At 43.7% G+C, this 19,466-nt stretch overlaps 1 long non-coding RNA gene across 2 annotated transcripts in view; it reads right to left on the bottom strand.

The window, feature by feature from the left end:
- Nucleotides 1-18,628, bottom strand: part of LOC110257552 — a 71,931-nt gene extending 53,303 nt beyond the window's left edge. The window contains exons 1-3 of one of the 2 annotated variants that reach the window (XR_002340326.1): nt 18,529-18,628; nt 2,561-2,658; nt 807-1,225 (exon numbers count right to left, since the gene is read on the bottom strand). This is a non-coding gene — a long non-coding RNA (uncharacterized LOC110257552). Of the gene's footprint in view, nt 1-806; nt 1,226-2,560; nt 2,659-18,528 lie in introns of those variants that run through there. The other variant, XR_002340327.1, reaches the window with a different exon arrangement.

Consider the following 19,466-nt stretch of genomic DNA (forward strand, 5'->3'; position numbering starts at 1 on the left):
CTTCTGCAACTGATTTTGACTACGGTACAAAAGGGATTCAGTGAAGAAAGATGCTTCTTTCAACAAATGGAGCAACTGGACATCCATAAGCAAAACAATGAGTCTTATGGCAAAACTTACCCCTTATACAAGAAATTAAGTCAAAATGGATAACAGACTTAAATGCATAACTTAAAATTACCATGCTTTTAAAAAATCATGGGAGGAAAATCTTTAGGATCTTAGGACTCTTTATAAAGAGTCATAAACTTGACAGCCAAAGCACAATCCATGAAAGGGAAAGCCAATAAACTGGATTTTATAAAAATTAAAAAGTTTTGTTTGTGAAAGATTTAATTAAGAGATGAAAAGATATGCTCTGAGGGAAGACATATTGTGACCTACGTATCTGAAAAAATCTAAAATATATAAGATACTCTCAAAATCTGACTTAAAAAGCCAACAAATCAATTAGAACATAGGCAAAAGACATGAAAAGGCAATTCTCCGAGGATTTGCAGGTGTCCAAGAGGCATATGAAAAAATGTTGAACATCATCAGTCATTAGGAATTGTAAATTAAAACCATAATGAGATTATATACGTATCAGAATGGCTAACTTAAAAAGTAGCGACACTGCCAAATTCTAATGAGGATGTAGAAAAATGGATTACTCATATACTGTTGGTGGAAATGTAAAGTATAAAATCACTCTTGAAAACAATTTGGCAGTTTCTTGATAAACTGAATAAGCAACTGCCTTGTAATGCATCAATTATACTCCTATGTATTTTTCCCAGCCCAATGAGGACACACAAAAACCTGAACATGAATGTTTATTGAAGCTTTACTTAGAATAAACCAACACTGGAAACAGCCCAGATGTATTTCAGAGGGTGATAGGTCAAACTGTGGTGTATCCTACGATGAAATATTACTCAGCAATGGAAAGGAATAAATGATACACAGAACAAACTGGATGACTCTTGAGAGATTTATGCTACGTGAAAAAAAGTCATCTCCAAAGTTTACATATTATGTGAGTTCACTTACATACCATCCTTGAAGTGATGAAATGGTGAAAGTTGATTACAGAGCAGTGGTTGCCAGGAGTTAAGGATGGAGTGGAAAAGGGAAGAAAGTGAGTGGGAAGGTGTGGCTAGAAAAGGGCAGCATGACGAATCCTTGTAGTGATGGAAATATTCTGTATCTTGACTCTATCCCTGGCATTCTCCTGGTTGTGATACTGTTCAATAAATTTACAAGATGTCAGTCACCCTTTGGGGGAAAGTGGATAAAGTGTATGCAGGCCTCTGTATCCTTTCTTACAACTGCAGATGAATTTACATTTCTCTCTCAAAATAAAATGTTCAATTAAAAACATTGTTTCACTTCCTATTGTTTTTAAAATAAAATGCGAAAGTCTTACTATGGTCTATGAGAGTCCACTTGATCCTGACCTCCGCTCATCTCACCTTTTGTCACACTGCTCTGCTCTTTCTCACTCTAGTCACATGACCGCTTTACTCTCTTGAATCACATGAAGCTCCCCCTGCCCCTCCTCTGCAAGGAAGTTCCCTGCCATCTCACTTTGGAGGAGCCTTTTTTCACCTTGGGTTTTAGTGAAGAGAAGATTCAGTGCGTTTGTGCCCACACACTTCCCTCTCAGCTTTTCCTGACATGCCTCTGACAGTTCCACCTCTGTCTCCTCCATGGGCTTCCTGTCCTCAGCTTCTTGCTGCCTGAGCGTGCATGTTTTCAGGGGTCTGACAGTTTCTTTATAGGCACACTCCTTGAACAACCCTTTTTGCCCCACAGCAGCATTTCTAATTCACACCCCTTTGTTGGCATATCCTTTCCACGAAGGTGTCCCAGAGGAACCTGGGCGCAACATGTCCAAGAGGAAACGTCTTGTTTTTCCCTCTTCCTTGTCATCTTATACTGGTTAGAGGTGTCATCGTTTACCCTGTTACCCAAGGTAGGAATTTGGGAGCCATTCTTCTTTCCTGCATTTGTCTCATTTCCTTTTTCTAGTCCTTAAAATGGTACCCCCTTGTCATGCCTCATATCACCCCTTTACTCTTCCTCCAGTGCTACTCAAGGTGCTATAGTGCATGACGTGACCATCCTGTACAAAGCTTCAAGTATCTCACCTACTGTTTGAACAAACTAATACCTTTGTTCTTGACCGTATAGCTCTATACATCCTCTACACAACCACATTACAATTAAATTCTTTTTGAAATGTACATTTGACTTCTTTTGCTCCATTGATTAAAATTATTTCAAAGGTCCCATGTTACAGATATGAGACCCCTCAGCACTCTGTCCTAGGTCCAGTCCTTTCTTACCAGTCCAGAAATCTCAATCTCTGCACCTTGCTTCAAAACCTATATAATCTCCATACCAACCTACCTAGCATCCTTAGCTTTTCAAATTCTTTTACAAATATCATTATTGTTATTACCATACTTTCTTCTGAGATGCTCAGGTAGAAACAAACATGCTTTCCTTTAAACCCCTTAGTATCAGTGAGGTTTTGCTGCAGTAACAAGTCTAAATTAGAATAACAAGCACTCACCTCTTGCAGCTCTGATCTAGGCTGTAGGTTAAATTCTGGTTTGCACTGAATGACTCTTCACTCACGAAGAAGCAGCTGTTCCCTGGGGCATGCTCCTCCTGTGCAGATTATCAGAAGTAAAAGTTAGAGGCTTAGCTGAAACATGTGGTTGCATTTAAAACTTTTGCTCACATTTCAGGACAGCTCCTTGATAAATGGAGTCACATTCCATTGTGTTCACGGCACCCTCACACCTGTGGGGTCTGACAGCAGATTCGGCTTTTGGGATAAAGATGCAAGAACCAAACAAAAACCTTAGAAATAGTTAGATCAACTGATATCAGCTTATTGCCTCAATCATAATGGAAACATTTTGCATATGCTTCCAGCTATAACTGGTCAAAGCGACATGAATTCTATAACCCGCAAAAGGAGAATGGCATTTTCCTGCTTGATACAGCTAGAGAGATAAAACCCAGGCATAAGAAGTGCTGGCTGACGACGTCTGCATTATTCGGTGCTGTTTTCTCTCCATTCTATCTGTCTCTGTACACATCTGCGTCCCAGCTTTTGGTGGGTTGTCCGCTGTGGATGTGGATTTCGACCCCTGGGGAAAGCGACGTCATTGTTCATCCGTCAAGATCCCAGTGGCCACGGCGATCGTCTGTCTTCACTTCACGTCTGTGATTCTAAGGTGTTGAAATTATTATAGATGTTGGAGTCATGCGGGCGACTGCCAGGTATTAGCAGTGCTTCATTCAGCAATGTATGTATTAGAGAACAGCAGGAAACGTTCTGGAATACTGGACTGTAGTTGGTAGTAAACTCTTTGGAAGATTGAGAAAAAAAAAAAAAAAAAACCTTGGCTAAAGCAACTTGCATCATTAGGCTCAACCTCAGCCCTGTAGAGAAGGACAGATTGAATACTGCGGAAAAAGTATCCAATTTACCCGACTACTCAATACCTGGTACATGTTTTCATTGCAGCAGTCCCTCCACCCCCACCGGGGCAAACCCTTTATTTGTTTAGCTCTCTCTCTCCTCCAGACCTTAAACTTCTGGGTAGAGTCTGATTTGCTCTCCTCTTCCTTGTCAGGACTTAGTGGAGCTGCTGGATAGGCAAATGAATTAATGATTGACTCAAAAATTCAAGACGGAAGATGCCGGAAAGAAGACGGAGTTTGTTGAAGACTGAGTTCAGTCTCAACCTCATAGGCTGTGCCCTGCGTACAGTTCTGGTAATGGAACTGTCATTTTTAATACAGTTACTAAGAGATAATGTGTTCTGAAGCTATGCTATCGATTTAGTATCATTCTTTTGGAAAAGAGCTAATAAGCCTTTCAACAGTGCATAATTTTTAAAAATAGACTTTAACTTTTTAGAGAAGTTTTAGGTTTATAGCAAAATTGAGTAGAAGGTACCAAGATTTCCCATCTACTCCCCACATATATTTATGCATAGTCTCCCTCATTAACGCCCACCACCATAGAAGTACATTGGTTACAGTGGAGCCTACATTTATAACCCAAAGTCCATAGTTCACATTTGGGTGCATACTTGGTGTTGTATAGTCTAAGGGTTTGGATAGACATATATGATATGTGTCCATCATTACGGTATCCCCTAGTCCCACTGCTCTAAAAATCCTGTGTTCCACCTATTCATCCTTCTCACCCCAACCCTTGGCAACCGCTGTTTTACTGTCTCCATAGTTTCACATCTTCCAGATGTCATGTAGGTGGAACCATAGAGTATACGGCCTTTTTAGATTGGCTTATTTCACTTACTAATATGCATTTGAGGTTCCTCCATTTCTCTTTATAGCTTGATAGCTCATTTCTTTTTAGCACTGAATAATATTCCACTGTCTGTATTACTACAGTCTTTTTTTTTTTTTTTTTAATCCATTCACCTACTGAAGGACATATTTGTTGCTTCCGGGCCTTGGCAATTATGTTGCCTCGGAAGGTTTATTTAATCCATAAAGTTGCTGTAAACCTCCAGGTGCAGGTTTATGTGTGGACCTAAGTTTAGAACTCCTTTGGGAAAATATCAATAAGTATGATTGCTGGGTGCCATGGTTTATGTTTAGTTTTGTAAGAAATCAACCAATGGTGTTGTAAAGTGACTACCACTTTGCATTCTCATCAGCAGGGAATGAATGAGAGTTCCTGTTCCACAGCCTCGCTAGCATTTGCTATTGCCAGTGTTCCAGATTTGGGCCATCCTAATAGGTGGGGAGTGGTAGCTCATTGTTTAATTTGCATTTCCCTGATGACATATGATATGGAGCATCTTTCCATATGCCTATTTGCCATCTGTACATGGTCTTTTATTTATTTATTTATTTGTCTTTTTAGGGCCGTACCTGTGGCATATGGAGGTTCCCAGGCTAGGGGTCCAATCAGAGCTATAGCTACCGGCCTACTCCAGAGCCTCAGCAACACCAGATCCGAGCCGCATCTGTGACCTACACCACAGCTCACGGCAATGCCAGATCCTTAACCCACTGACTGAGGCCAGGGATCAAACCTGCAACCTCATGGTTCCCAGTCGGATTCGTTTTCACCGTGCCACTACGGGAACTCATGTGTATCTTCTTTCGTGAGGTGTTTGTTAAGGTCTTTGGCCTATTTGTTAGTTAAATTGTTGGTTTTCTTATTGTTGAGTTGTCTTATAATTTTTGCACTGGCTTGCTTATTAATTCAATCTTAAATTATCTCAAATCTTAAATAGAAATATGGATAGGTTTAGAGTTGGCTTTCTTATTTCCAGAAACTGCCATTAAGGGAGACTAATTAGGCGGCTGTAAAATATAGATAGTCACAGAACTTACAAATAACAGAAAGGGAGAATGAAAAGATAGATGGGAGCAGAGCTTTTCAGACTCCAGAGTGTCCTTGAGCCTCTAAAGTTGCAAAATATTTAGTGCACATATTAGTATTATTATATATGTGTACTTATCTGGATAAGCAGACTATAGCTTTACATCAGAGTCTTAAGGAGTTTTTCAAGTCACAAAAGGTTCAGTAAACCCGCTGTTGCCAAGAGAAGCTAGAATAAATGCCATTTGAATTTATTTCCAGATGATAGCCTTAACGATAATTTATTGAACACTTATTTTGGGATGGCACTATTCTAAGCACTTTTGTGGAAATTCTAATTTAATTTTCAAAGCAACTCTTTATTATTACCTTTATTTTACAAACGAGAGACTGGGATTTAGAGAATTACTAGAAAATTGTTAGTTGTTCTAGGTCGTGTGCCTAGTCCATGGCAGAGAGAGAGAGATGCCCAAAGCTGCCCTCTCAACCATTATACTGTATCCCCTTCAGTCCTTAACTTAATTTTACTTTACCCCTCTCTGTTTTTCTTATTAATTTTGGTTAAAAAATAGCTTTTAAATTTAGCTCCCTGGCATTCACAACCCGGCCAGCTCTCAGATTTCTGGCAGGGCAACTCAGTTTGCATGTCACAAATATAACTGAAGACATAACTAGACACTTAGATACATTTTCATCATTGTGCAATCTTCCTAATGGGCTGGCTCCGCTTCCAAGTGGAGAAGTTGTGGTGCCTCATCTAACTGGCAGGCATTTTCCAAGTCCTGTTAGACGACTGAATTCTGCTCATTAGGTTAATGAAAAGCAAATTTGCAGTGCCCCTGCTAATGTAAAGCATTCCAGCAGCAATAAATTCATATGGAATTTATTTCTCAGTTCTGCAAACCTCCAGAAATGGTCCTGTGCATTATGGGACTTCACTTGCTGAGGATCAAACTGAAAATCTGTCCCATATCCAGAGATCCGCTTTCAGAGAGATATTTAAATGAGGACTTTAAATGGACTGTCCCACATACGATGAGAGGCCATCTCGAGTGTGCACAGGCAGGGGCGTTGGGTTTATGGGCTTCTTGGACTTAAGGATAAATCAGTGTCAGGCACTTTTGCTGGAGAGTTCAGCTTCGCTCACCTTTCATCTCGGAGTGGTTACTGTGCCCATGTGGCATTTACATTTGCAAAGTGCCTTTGTCCTCCAAATGTCACCATGGATGCAGGCACATTTTGTGATTGCTAGTTCAAAGGTGGAGAGACTGACAGGGCGATGGAGGATGGAGGTGGGAGTCGCTAACCAGGGTGCTGGGCCCCCTGGAAGCAGTCACAGTGGTCCTTGCTCTGACTTTACTCATCATAATCTTTTGTATTTGTTCCTTCCCCTTTTATCTGTTTTTTGCCTTGTATGTTTCCCAGTAATAACCCACAAACATGACTTAAATTACAGGAGGCAGCACATACCATAGCACTTAAGAGAAGGGGCTTTGGAGTCCGACTCTAGCCCAGCTGAAGTGGCCTTGGACAATGAATTCAACCGTAAAACGAAGCTGGTAGAGCATCCTTTATACAGAACCCATATGGGGATTATAATTTAGTTTGATCACCTATGTATACTGGCTGTTAAAATTTTTGTCACTGTCATCAGAAACAAAATAGCATGAGGCTGAATACAATGAAAGCTTTACTCTATGGTACAGACCATAGGCTGTGAGTTTTTGTTTGTTTGTTTGTTTGTTTTTTTCTGTCTTTTTGCCATTTCTTGGGCCGCTCAAGCGACATACGGAGGTTCCCAGGCTAGGGGTCCAATCGGAGCTGTAGCCGCCGGCCTACACTAGAGCCACAGCAACTCGGGATCCAAAACGCATCTGCGACCTACACCACAGCTCATGGCAATGCCAGATCCTTAACCCACTGAGCAAGGCCAGGGATCGAACCTGAAACCTCATGGTTCCTAGTCAGATTCGTTAACCACTGCACCACCATGGGAACTCTGAGATTTTTGTTAAAGGAGAAATGGCAGGCCTGGAGCAACCTGTGTTGTCTTCAGGGGACTGGGGACATTTGACCTGGCTGCAGAGGATGACAGAATTTGAATAAGCAGATAAGAAAGGGAAGGAACTTGTGACTGTGGTGGCTTGAAACACGTCTACAAATTCTTGGACACATCTTCCATAAAAATAGCATCTAATTCTGCTCCCTTTGAATGTGGGCCAAGTAGAATGTGGTAGAGTGAGACTGTGTGACCTTTGATAAAATTAGAAAATGTGATGCAGTCTGCCTGTCACTCTATTATCTATCCATCTATCTACCTGCCTACCCACTTGTCACCTGTAGAGCCCTGAGCTACCTTGTATAAGTCATGCTACCATGAAGCAACCATGAAACCACATGGGAAGAGCATGGAGTTGGAGACACCTGACCAAGGAGCCCCAGACACTCCAGCCCCAGCTGTTCCAGTCTTCCCACTCTGGTGTCAGACATGTGAGTGAGCCTTCAGATAATTCACCCCCAGCTAGCAGTAGCAATGTGGGAGACCTGGAAAAGAACTGCCTAGTGGACCCAGGTCAACTGCCAGATCCCTGAGAGATAAAGTGTTGTTATTTTAAGTCAGTAAATTTGGGAGTAATTTGTTACTCACCCATAGCAACTGGAACAATAACCAAGGGCATGGAGCATTTATAACCAAAGGAGGGGTACAATTAATAGCAACATGACAAAACCAGTAATATTCAGTTGAAACAGGTTCATTTATTTTGACAGATGATGTTTTGCAGTAGCCAAATTGACGCTCACATCATTAAAAGGTGAATGCCACAGTGCCAGCTTTCGGCAGCTTTATACTGCGTGACGTGTGATGTTTCAACGTTCCCGCCACGCTGCTCCATCCCAGGTACTGGGAAAATTTGCTTAAGTGGATCACAGGGAGGTGTGGCCTTCGCATAGAGCTAGCGTGTCATCACTGCGTTCTGTTCCTGCCTCTGTTCTTTTCACATTAGCCCACCGCAATTAAAATGTTCTCCTTGCTGTCAGCGTGCTTCTAAGGACAGACAAGAATCCAGGCACCTACACTGAGTGCTAGCACTCAATTTCAAGAGGTCATCCTAAGGACCCAGATTTTTAAAAATATTTTTCTTTTCAGATTAGCAATGAAAATACAAAATTTGAAACCTCTTGGAGGGGATTATCAACCAGAGGAAAGATATTAGGGAGCCTGGCTGGATTGAAAAGGGGGGGTGATACACTCCAGATTGTTCTAAGCAAAGAGTTTAGCTAACGTGGAGTGCAGGGGAGTTCTGGCCCTGAAATCCAGCTCCTAGAGTCTGAACTATTAACTTGCGGGCATCATTGGTTCTGGAGTAGGGCAGTGACCTGATGAATGCTCTACTTGAGATGCATTTCACAACCGTGTGTGTACGAAGGATTACACAGAGATGGCTGGAGTCGACTAAACTGGTTCACCTTCTCTCACCCATAGCAATGCTATAGTATAGCAATACTATAGCACTATAGTTTAGTGCTAAACTACTTCTAGAACTTAAAAAAAAAAAAATCAGTGTTCACTAAGTTCTCATTGAGTATATGGGACCCTACTGGGCTCTCTGAAAGACACAGTACAGGTTGGGTTTTCAATTTAGTTTCAGCACTCAGGAATTCATGGCATTCTTCCTTCTACTCCTGCTTGTCACTGATAAATAAACAGCCTTGGTCAAACCACTCATGTCCCTGCACCTCTGAGCCTTCATCTATTAAACATGAATAATGATATATACATTCTACCTATGTCATAAATATTAAATATATATATATAGGCTCTTCAAGAGTCTTCAAACCTTCACAGAATAGAATGAGTTTATACTCGAGTACACTTAATTATGAAGTCAGTCTTAGAGCATGTAAACTATGTAAAAAGGAACTAATAATGTTACACTTTTATTGTACAAACTATATTGTCACAGTGTTAATGGAAATTTCGACAATGAATAAAAACCCTCAATATGTCATAGCTACCAAATATCAACTTTTTTATTTTCCACATTTCTTGCTAGTTCGTATTCACATACATACATTTACTTAACAACACATGAGGTATTTTTTCACATAATCAGCACTCTCATGTTATTCTATACTGCTCGTGATCATAATTTTATAACAGTCCATCAGCTTGATATTCCACAATGTAAGTCACCTCTGTATTCGCTGAAGCACTTCTATACGTGTAAATCCTTTCCTTCCTTCCTTCCTTCCTTCCTTCAGCATGGAAGAGTAAAGGTAGATTATAAAGCACTGGGAATGGGATGGCTGAAACAAAGAGACTACATATTTTAATTTCTTTTAAATAATTTACTGACTGCTCCTATCATGTATTTTAGAAAAGGCAAACTTTGAAAACCCTGTATAGGCAGGATCCAATTAGGAGATCCCTTCACGGAAGTTCTCCATATCGGACCTGTGGTTTTCTTTGTCTCCATGGTAGGGAAGAGAGTAGGAGTTGCTTTCTGAGTCCGCTCTGAAGAGGGTTTTGAGGCGTATGACTTGAAAATCAGGGCTTGCTGATCACGTTAGGAAAAGGGTGATTGAATCAGCCCTGACGGAGGTGTGCTGTAGACTAAGTCCAACCTTAGCCCTTGGAGACATCAGACAGACATGGGTTTGAGAACAGCCACACAAGGTTAAGCTAGAGTGTTGACTTCTGGGTAGTTCTCTGATTTAGGAACCACCCGAAGTTTATCTTCCTGCTTGCATTAATCATTGAGGGACAGCTGCTGGAAGTGTAGTGCTGGACCTGGGGGTGCCAGACCTTCCGGAGAGCAAGTAAACAAGCCTCCCCGTGCCAGGGATCACGCTCCAGCAGGAGTGATAGTTAGGATCTGGGAAAATCCGAAGCTCGGAGAGACCAAAGTCCCTGAGCCCTGTCACACAGACCTCTGAACCCCCACCAGAGAATCAAACAAAATCTTGGAGCAGCAGATTCTCTTCTGTGTTCTGCGGGCTCGGGACTTATTGAACTGTTTTGTAAACAGTGTAAATGTTACCTTTGTGATGTGCCAAGCAGGGTTAGGTAATACTGAGCCGGTAATGACAGTTACTGAAAGCTAGATTTAGTCGGGTAAGGATAAAGGGATTTCAGTTTTGTTCGCTTTTGGGAGGCCTAGGCAAATGTCTGTTTTGAGGGAGAAGCGGCGCCGCACAGCCGCTTTCTACACACAGTGACTTTCCACCTTGGCTGACTTCAAACGTCCCCCAATACAGAAGACTGCACTTGAAACGTCCGTGTGTTTGTGGGGTTGGGAATGAGGGGACATCGGGAATTTTAAAACCTGAATGAGAATGGGGGATCACGGTTCTCACACGACGGCAAAACATGCCTGCGGTGCGGATTTAAACACAGCGAATGCTGTGTTACCGATATGTGCATGCTGTTTGCTTAATGTCATGCATGTGATTGCTGTTATTCATTGAAATCCTGCCCCTTGCATGCGGAGCACTAGTTCCTTATCTGCAGCTCCCAATGTTTATTTCTCCTAGTTTCTCCCGAACCACAATATAAAAGTTGGCAGGCGCAACCTATAATCTCATCTACAGCGTGGGATACAATATCCGATACTTTGAAAATTCTGACTCCTTCTTGGAAAAGGGAAGTGCACAGTCTTTGCCAAAGGTAGGGGCCAAAGGAGGAGCTTCTCGAACTCAGAGAAGCAGGAGGGAATTCCAGAAAAAGCTGATCGGAAGACTTCGAAAATCACAGCGATTAGAATGGAAGGAACCTTGATGTCTCTCTCTGTGGGTGAAAGAATCGAGAACAGAGAGGCTGGAACTTGTTCAGGCTGCCACAAAGCCAGAGACGTGGGGTCTGGCACTCCGTCTCCCCGCTCCCTGTACCCACGTGGAGGGGTGGAAGGGGGCGGGATTTCAGGGAAAGCAGAGTGCGCATGCTCCTCCCTCTCCGGCCGAGGCCAGAGCAGCTTTGCTGAAGTGTTTTCAGCAGGAGGCTCTTAGGAAGCGTTGGAAACCACCGCCTACCAGAACATAGTGATGGTTCTGGTTTCAGGCACCATATCTTTTGCAGGTTCTGCTAATCCAACAAAGCTTGTTTACAGGGCATTTAACAAAGACGTTTCCAGTTCTTTGAAACAGAACACACACACACACACTGCAGATTCCACCAAACCACAACTCTACAGCTCCATTGCTCCCTTTCACTCAAGCCCTTTAACTTGCGAAAGCGCCAAGATACGAGTCCTGGACATTCTGAATATAAGAAGTTAGTCTTTTTTTAATGCCTCTGTGCAAGGACACGTCTCTTGATTTACCATAAACAGCCTTGAGTTTTCACTATATGACCTCTGCAAAATTCTCTTTTCAGATTATGGGCACATATGCAAAGTTCTAGCCATAACCATTCTAAAAACAAAACATATCATAACAGTTTGATCCTTGCTTATGTTGTCTGCAAGACTGCATCATTGACTTCTCAGAGCAACCCAATTACGTTAACAGCATTTTACAGAGAAAGTTAACCCAGAGACTGGGTTCTGTGCCTATGGTCAAATATATAATGAGAAGGACATCTGAACCCAGACACTCTGATTCCAAGGCTGAATCCTTAGCCACTAAGACCAAAGCATGCCTCTCCCATGAACAATGATTATAAATTCATTTTTTATTTGGCTGAGGCATATAAAAATCACTCTATTTTCTTTTTAGCATCCCCAAATAGAAGCATCTTGCCTCACCTCGTATTTATCTGAAGACACACACAGGGAATTATTTCAAGAACAGCTAGGATTGCCATGAGCCTGCAATAGTTGGAAGTCTCATCCAGAGCAAAGGAAAGTAATAAGGCTCCAGAGAGATGGACAAGGTACCACTAGCATCTGTCATATTATTTATTCAGCATTATATGCACTGTGCTAAGCACTACAGCAACATAGCAAAGTAAGAAGATGCTTTCCGTCTTGGAGAAATTCATAGTCTAATAGGGAAACCAGACTTATGAATGGATAATAACTTTGGAAATAACTTATGGTGATATAACATATACTCAATTAGCATGATGCACAAGGCATGTTTTGAGCACAGAGATGAGTCAGCGAATCCAGCTCATGAGGACGGGTTGGGCAGAAAAGTCTAACTCGAAGGCATGACCTACATGCTAAGCCTGGAAGGAGGAGGGGGTGCCAGCCAGACAGAAGATGGTTGAGGAGCAGCTTGGGAAGGGTACTGCAGGCAGAAGAAACAGCACAAGGGGTAGGGCACAGTCTAGAATAACACAGCCGGTCCAAGGGAGTGGTGAGCTGATCCATTCATCGGAATGTAGAGCATGAGGTGGGAGGGAGGCTGGTGAGCCCATGGGCAGCACTGTGTGTTACTCTGAGTTTGGAATTCGTTGTAGACGTCAGGAAGTCATTTAAGAGTCTTAAGTTTCTTGAGTGACATGATCAGATTTGCATTTTGGGTGGACCCCCTGACCGGCCATCAGCTGTTTCCTTCTATCACCAATGAGTCTCATACATGAGACATCCTTCCCGTGAGCTTATCCAGTTCTTGACCCCTTTCCCCTGTAAATCACATTCTTTAAAGTGACTTTGCTGCTTCTGCCATCAACACACGGAGTCTGTCTCCCCCAGCCCCCCCGCCCCCCAACACACACACACGTTCAATCTGGACTAGTTTGTGCTTTGCTTTGGCCATTAGAATAAGGTAAAAATGACTGCCAGAGCCTAGCGAGACCTCAAGAGGCCACACCCACTTCCGCTCTCTCCCCTGGATCCCTGACTCCCCCGTGCAAGCTGCAGGAGGGAGAGACCCTATTAACCAGCCCTGTGTCCAGGAGAAGCATTAGACATGAGAAAGCCCAGCCAAGGAGTGGGCTTCAGCTGACTCCAGGCAGATCACTGACACACTTAAGCACTTCATGGCATCCAGTGCGAAGTTCTGACCAACTGTGAGCTAAATAAAGCATTTTCAAGTTGCCAAGTGTTGGAGTGGTTGGTTATTCTACAAAAAGTACCTGGAAGGTAGGATAACCCGGTATTTGCTCTAATCTCACAAAGAGTAAATAAATCATTTGCAAGCCTTGGCGCTTTATCCATTGTAAGCAACAAGGTACTTTGAACATGCTGGGCTGTTGCAACACAACGGCAGAGCATGATAAAGTGCAGCTTCTCAAAGTGCATCCTGGAAAGGCTCCTGCTTCCGGAAGATGGAGCAGATAGGCTTGGCCCTACTCCTCCAAGTCCAACTGAAAACGCTGGACCTTATATGTACACAAACCCAACTCTGGAAGGTGGAAAGTAAAGGCAGACCAGTTAGGGAGCATGGAAGCTGAGGAATGGTGACTCTCCTGGGGTTTCTTTTTGCCTTGTGGATTCCAGGTTTCAAGCTGAAGAAGCCACCTGGAAATGCCAACAGACCCAGACTGAAAGAATCCCAATGAAAACTTGCTCTCTCCAGTCAAAGCTGTAGGAAAGGGACAGCCTGCATGACAAAACACTTCTAGACAATAACCACACTCCTCTAGCCAACATGACAGGAAGAACTGTGCCACTCCCTGTCCCCAACCTCTACCAGTAAAGGCTGCGTGGGAAGCCTAGACTTCTGCTCTTGAGATGCTCTAAGGAGCACCTTAACCAGGGTGGTATCAAAGAAGGACAAGCAGATGCTGGGATTTTCGTCTCAGGCGTCAATGCGCTGCCTCCATCTCCTGCCCTCCCGCTGTATCTGCCGAGACCACAGGGGAGCCTGGACTTGCGCTTCCACCTGGCCGAAGGAGGTGCCCTCTTCCTCCCCCGGGGATGGTGTCAGGGGAAGCCTAGTGGAGTGAAGCCAGACTTTCCTTGTTGCCAGCAGTAATGAGCTGTCACTAATCAGGTTCATTACTACTGAGCCACAGCGGGAACTCCCTATTCACTCTTTACAATACATTTATCATTGGTATTATGACATTAACTTAAAAAATAGGGAATTGAAATTCAAGAAGTTAAATTTGAAAGGTCACAACTAATAAGAGGTAGAGCCAGGATTTGATCTCAGAGTTGACTCCCAAATATCTGCTTTTTTTTTTTTTTTTTTTTCTCTTTTTCTGGCTGCAGCTGCAGCATATGGAAGTTCCCGGGCCAGGGACTGAATCCAAGCCACAGCTGCAACTGACACCATAGCTGTGGCAATGCCAGATCCTTAACTCACTGTGCCACAGTAGGAACTTCTCTGCTCTCAATTTTCCTTTTTCTTTTTTTGTTTTTAGGGCCGCACCCAGGGCATATGGAGGTTCCCAGGCTAGGGGTCCAATCGGAGCTACAGCTGCTGGCCTATACCACAGCCACAGCCATGCGGATCAGAGTCGCATCTGCGACCTACATACACTACTGCTCATGGCAACACTGGATCCCCAACCCACTGAGCAAGGCCAGGGATTAACCCACAACCTCATGGTTCCTAGTTGGATTCATTTCTGCTGTACCACAATGGAACTCCCTCTGCCCCCAATTTTGATGCATTATTCTCTCAGAGTATGATTAAAAAAACCTCAAAAAGACAAAAGGGCAAACTAGGAAAGTGTTTAGAATTATATCACTGTCAAAGGGTTTCATTTATTACTATATAAATAGCTAAATAATAAACTTTTGCTAATAAAACAATGGGAAAATTATTGATACCTCAATTCATGAGAATGGCTAAAGGACATCTGAACGTGTTCAGATTCAAACTGGGTTTTAATAAATCTATTAAATAGGCAAATGCCATTTTTCTCTATTTTTTTCCCCGAATGAGAAAATCCTACATCCACTCCTAAAACGGCTGTTATGAAATAGGCACTCTCAAACAGCTGCTGTCATCATTAGTGGCAATGAGTTTGCGTCAGGTAATTTGCCTTAAAATTCCTACCTTTTGACCTGGTTGTTTAATTTCTAAGAATCGAGAAAACTTAAAAAAATGAATCAGCTACATAAACAAAACCTTATATTCGAGGATGTTTGTCACAGCATTATTTATATGAGCAAAACTATGAGAAGAACATTCATATCTGTCCGTAGAGAATGGTTTAAGAAGTAAGGGATGGGCGTATGGGTGCCGTCATTACGGTCATGTTTTAGGAAAGTGATGGTATGAGAAAATGCGTATGACAAATTTTTATGCGAAAAAAGTCAGGAAACCCCCAATTTTATAAAAGCACAATATGTGTGAATGTGAATAGGTATATATATACATATATATCTTTCAAAGGAAATGTGTCAAAAGGTCAAGTGTGTCTCTCTCATGAATAATATTCATTTTCTTTACCTAATTTCCAAAATGTCTGCAGTGGTGATTCAGGAAAAGCAGCAATAGTTTACTTCCCACTGCTCTTTAAGTTCCAGCGTCTTTGATGTGACTACCAGCAAGTCCCTGTGTTTCAATCAGCACCTTATAGATGGCACCCAACTAGTCTCAAGCAGCGTGGGGGGGACTCCTACTTCAGGGAGTTCCCAGGGTCATGGGGGAGGAGAGGGTGTTGAAAGAAGGCAGGGCATCAGCAGAAATCCTCTCCCTACACGGAGATTAGTCAGCAGCCAGGGTGAAATGGGAGAGCACTGGGATTTGGCTTCCCCCACCGAAGCCGCCCCAGCTCCTTCTGTTCACCACGGACAGACTCTGCAGTCACATGGCCACCAGGTGACATGTGTGAGTGGAAAACCAGTGGCTGTCAAAGTATTTTTGCCAATTTGTTGAAAGGAGTAATGATAAAACAGAATGGTCGTGGTGGCATGATGTAATTTGATAGCCAGAGGACACCACTGTCCGTAGCAAACATCATTTAGACTTGTTAACAAGTGGGGATGCTGGGCTTTTCTATTTGCTGTGAAATTGCCCAGCACATTGAGTGTATAAAGATTTTTTAGTGATGGGTGTCTATTAGGCATCTTAAACGTCGCTTTTCTCCCATCTACACATCTCTTGGTTTCTTTTGCCATATCTGTTCTTCACTCTCTTTTCCTCATCTCAGGAAAAGCTATTTTTATTTTTACCTTGCCTTAAAAAAAAAAAAAAAAAACTTTTCAGGACAATTTTTTATACTGCACTTTTTGTCAAAATAAAGATGTTCACGTTAAAAATGAACCATTTGTTTAACTTCCACTCCATGGGTTGAAATACCCTCTTGGTATCCACTTTGTCCCCAAATATATTCTGAATCTACCCACTTGTATCTGTGTTATAACCCACTAGTCAAAGCCAAGCGCACTGTACCTGGGCTGATGTATTTTTCCCTTCAGACAGGCCTCCCTGCTTCCACCCCCAACCTCGACAATGTGTTCTCTGCCTGGCAACGCAAGTGATGTTTCACAAATGTAGACTGGATCCCTTCGTGCCTGTACCTAAAGGCCGTCAAAGGCTTTTGATGACACGTAGCATAGTAACCATCCTCCTACACCGTGTCTAGGTTCTACCTGATCTGATTCCGCCGACCTCTCTGATGTCACCTGGTACCACTCTCCCCTCCACGCCCACCTCCATAGCCGTGTCACTGTCCCGATGAGGTCAAGCTTGTTGCCGCCACGGGACCTTTGTCCTAGCTCATCCTCTGTCTGGAACCCTTTCCCCAGACCTTTCTGTCATTCACGCCTTAGCTCAAATACCGCCTCTTCCTCATTCACCACCTAATTTAAAGGTGCTCTCACTGCATCCTGCTCTATTTGCTTCATCGCATTTACTCAGCAGCACATTTTTAATGTGTTTAATGCCATTCTCCTCTAACAAGAATGTAAGTCCCATGGAGCAGGAACCTGGTCTTGCACCCTCCACCTCTAGAATCATGGCTGGCAGACAAAAGGTTGAATGACGGAACATGTATTTAATCACACAAAATAGAACATTTCTGTTATTGATCTGTTGAGTAGTAAGCACATAAATTACGTATATACCCTAAAAAGCATTTCAAACACATGAGACTATCATGGGGATGAAGGGTATCAACACATAAAAGCCAGGGACTGCCCGCCCTTAGGAAGCGCTCCTGCCTGGTCACAAGAGGATTCCACTAAGTTCGGCGGGGGGATGGGTGGAGAGGAAGTGACAGCGTGGGCGGGGCTGGGGCAGAGGCAAGCCCAGGGCAGCACCGGGAAGGATCTGCAGCAAAGAGGATAAGGATCCCGTCCAGCAGCGAACAGCCACCAACGGGAGTGTGTGCTCAGGGTGTAAAACACAGAAAAGGGAGAGGTAGGAAACGGGTCTTTATGAACAACTGTCTGTGAGTCGCAGGCCTGAGGCAGTTTGAAGTTGCAGGTAGCTCTCTGGTTCAGGGAGACAGATAAAGCCCAAAGTATAGGAATTGGAGTGTGAGGCAGGTTATTAAAACAGGAATTCAGGAGTTCCCTTCGTGGCTCAGCGGTTAAGCCCCACTAGGATCCATGAGGATGCGGGTTTGATCCCTGGCCTTGCTCAGTGGGTTAAGGATCTGGCCTTGCCATGAGCTGTGGTATAGGTTGCAGACGTGGCTCAGATCTGGTGTTGCTGTGCTGTGGTGTAGGCCGGCAGCTGTAGCTCCAATTCTCTGCAATTCGCCCCATAGCCTGGCCTGGGAACCTCCATATGCCGCAGGTGCGGCCCTAAAAAGCCAAAAACACCACCCCCCAAAAAAAACCAGGAATTCAGACTCAAGGAACAAGGGGGGCAGTGATTGTAACTGATGCATCAGATAGAGCCTTGGTCTAAAGATAAAGGTAGAAGCCCAGCCCTCTGTCCAGGCTTTCTGCTGAGCTGGATGGCTGCCAGTTGTGTGTGTGTGTGTGTGTGTGTTTCAGCAATTTTCGGGGGCTGTGCTTGCAGCAGTGGAATTCCCAGGTCAGGGATCAAACCCACCCCACAACAGTGACCCAAGCCCCTGCAGTGACAACGATGCACCACAAGGAACTCCTTATCTCAGCAATTTTAGTACAGTCAAGAATATGTAATTAAACAAAATAAAAAGTATCACCATCAGTAGAAGCCTGCAGTTCAGAGAAATAGAAACAGAACTGGCCCTTTGGCAGTAAAGAGGCACCGAGACTTCCTGGAGGCTTCACAGCAAGTGCCATGGGGCTCCAACTCCTCAGAATATCACTTTTAGATATTTATGCCCGTCTATAATGACCACATAAAGCCAACATAAAGCTTACTAGAAAAAGCAAGATTCTCACCTGTTGCAAATGGGGGCAGGCGGGGGCCAGGCACCACTACATGACCGGATGTGGGGAGGGGGTTGGGGAGGTGAGCCCCCAGACAGGCTGCCGGGTCGCTGACCCCTTCAGCCCCTCTTTCCAAGGTCTGCCTAGATCCAGAGCAGCGTTCTGAGCTGTGACTGAAGAGCGGAATCACCTGGAAAGCTTTAAACACCACCCCCCCCACCGAAGCCCCAGGCCCCCACCTAAAGATTCTCCTGTAATTGACCTGAGGTTATGGCAGGGCTTCCAGGATTTTTAAAATCTTCTAAGGGCATAGCCAAAGCTGAGAACCTTGGCCCTGGAGACGGGGCTGGACTGGTCGCAGATGGAGGGGTCAACTATGTTGGCACTGGTGGGGAGGGGTGCCACTGAGAGGTACCTGGAAGCCAGGTGGTCAGTTCTGTCAATTCCCAGCATCAATGGCTGGGAATCTACTGAATCTGCTTTTGTTTCTTGTTCTATCAGATCAATTCCCAGAACAAATAGCTTTCATGTATCTTGGCATTATCAGTAAATAATTTTTAAAAATTATATCCGGATTTTACGTCATTGTCTACAAGACGAATTTTTGCTCCTTGTTCTTTCGTGTGGTAGCATAAGATAGTCAAGCTCAGGGTCTGGCTTGGGGCCCACACGGGGCACTAATTTTTTGAAGCAGTATTGCTTAGTGATGAATAAAGTGAGCTCGAGAACCAGATCTAAAATCCCAGCTCTGGAGTTCCCATTGTGGTGCAGTGGAAATGAATCCGACCAGCATCCATGAGGATGCAGGTTCGATCCCTAGCCTTGTTCAGTGGGTTGGGGATCCGGTGTTGCTCTGTGCTGTGGTGTAGTCTCAGATGTGGCTTGGATTCTGTGTTGCTGTGGTCAGAAGCTGCAGCTCCAATTCGACCCCTAGCTTGGGAACCTCCATA

Source organism: Sus scrofa, chromosome 18, assembly GCF_000003025.6.
Source record: "Sus scrofa isolate TJ Tabasco breed Duroc chromosome 18, Sscrofa11.1, whole genome shotgun sequence".
In the NCBI taxonomy this organism is placed as follows: domain Eukaryota; kingdom Metazoa; phylum Chordata; class Mammalia; order Artiodactyla; family Suidae; genus Sus; species Sus scrofa.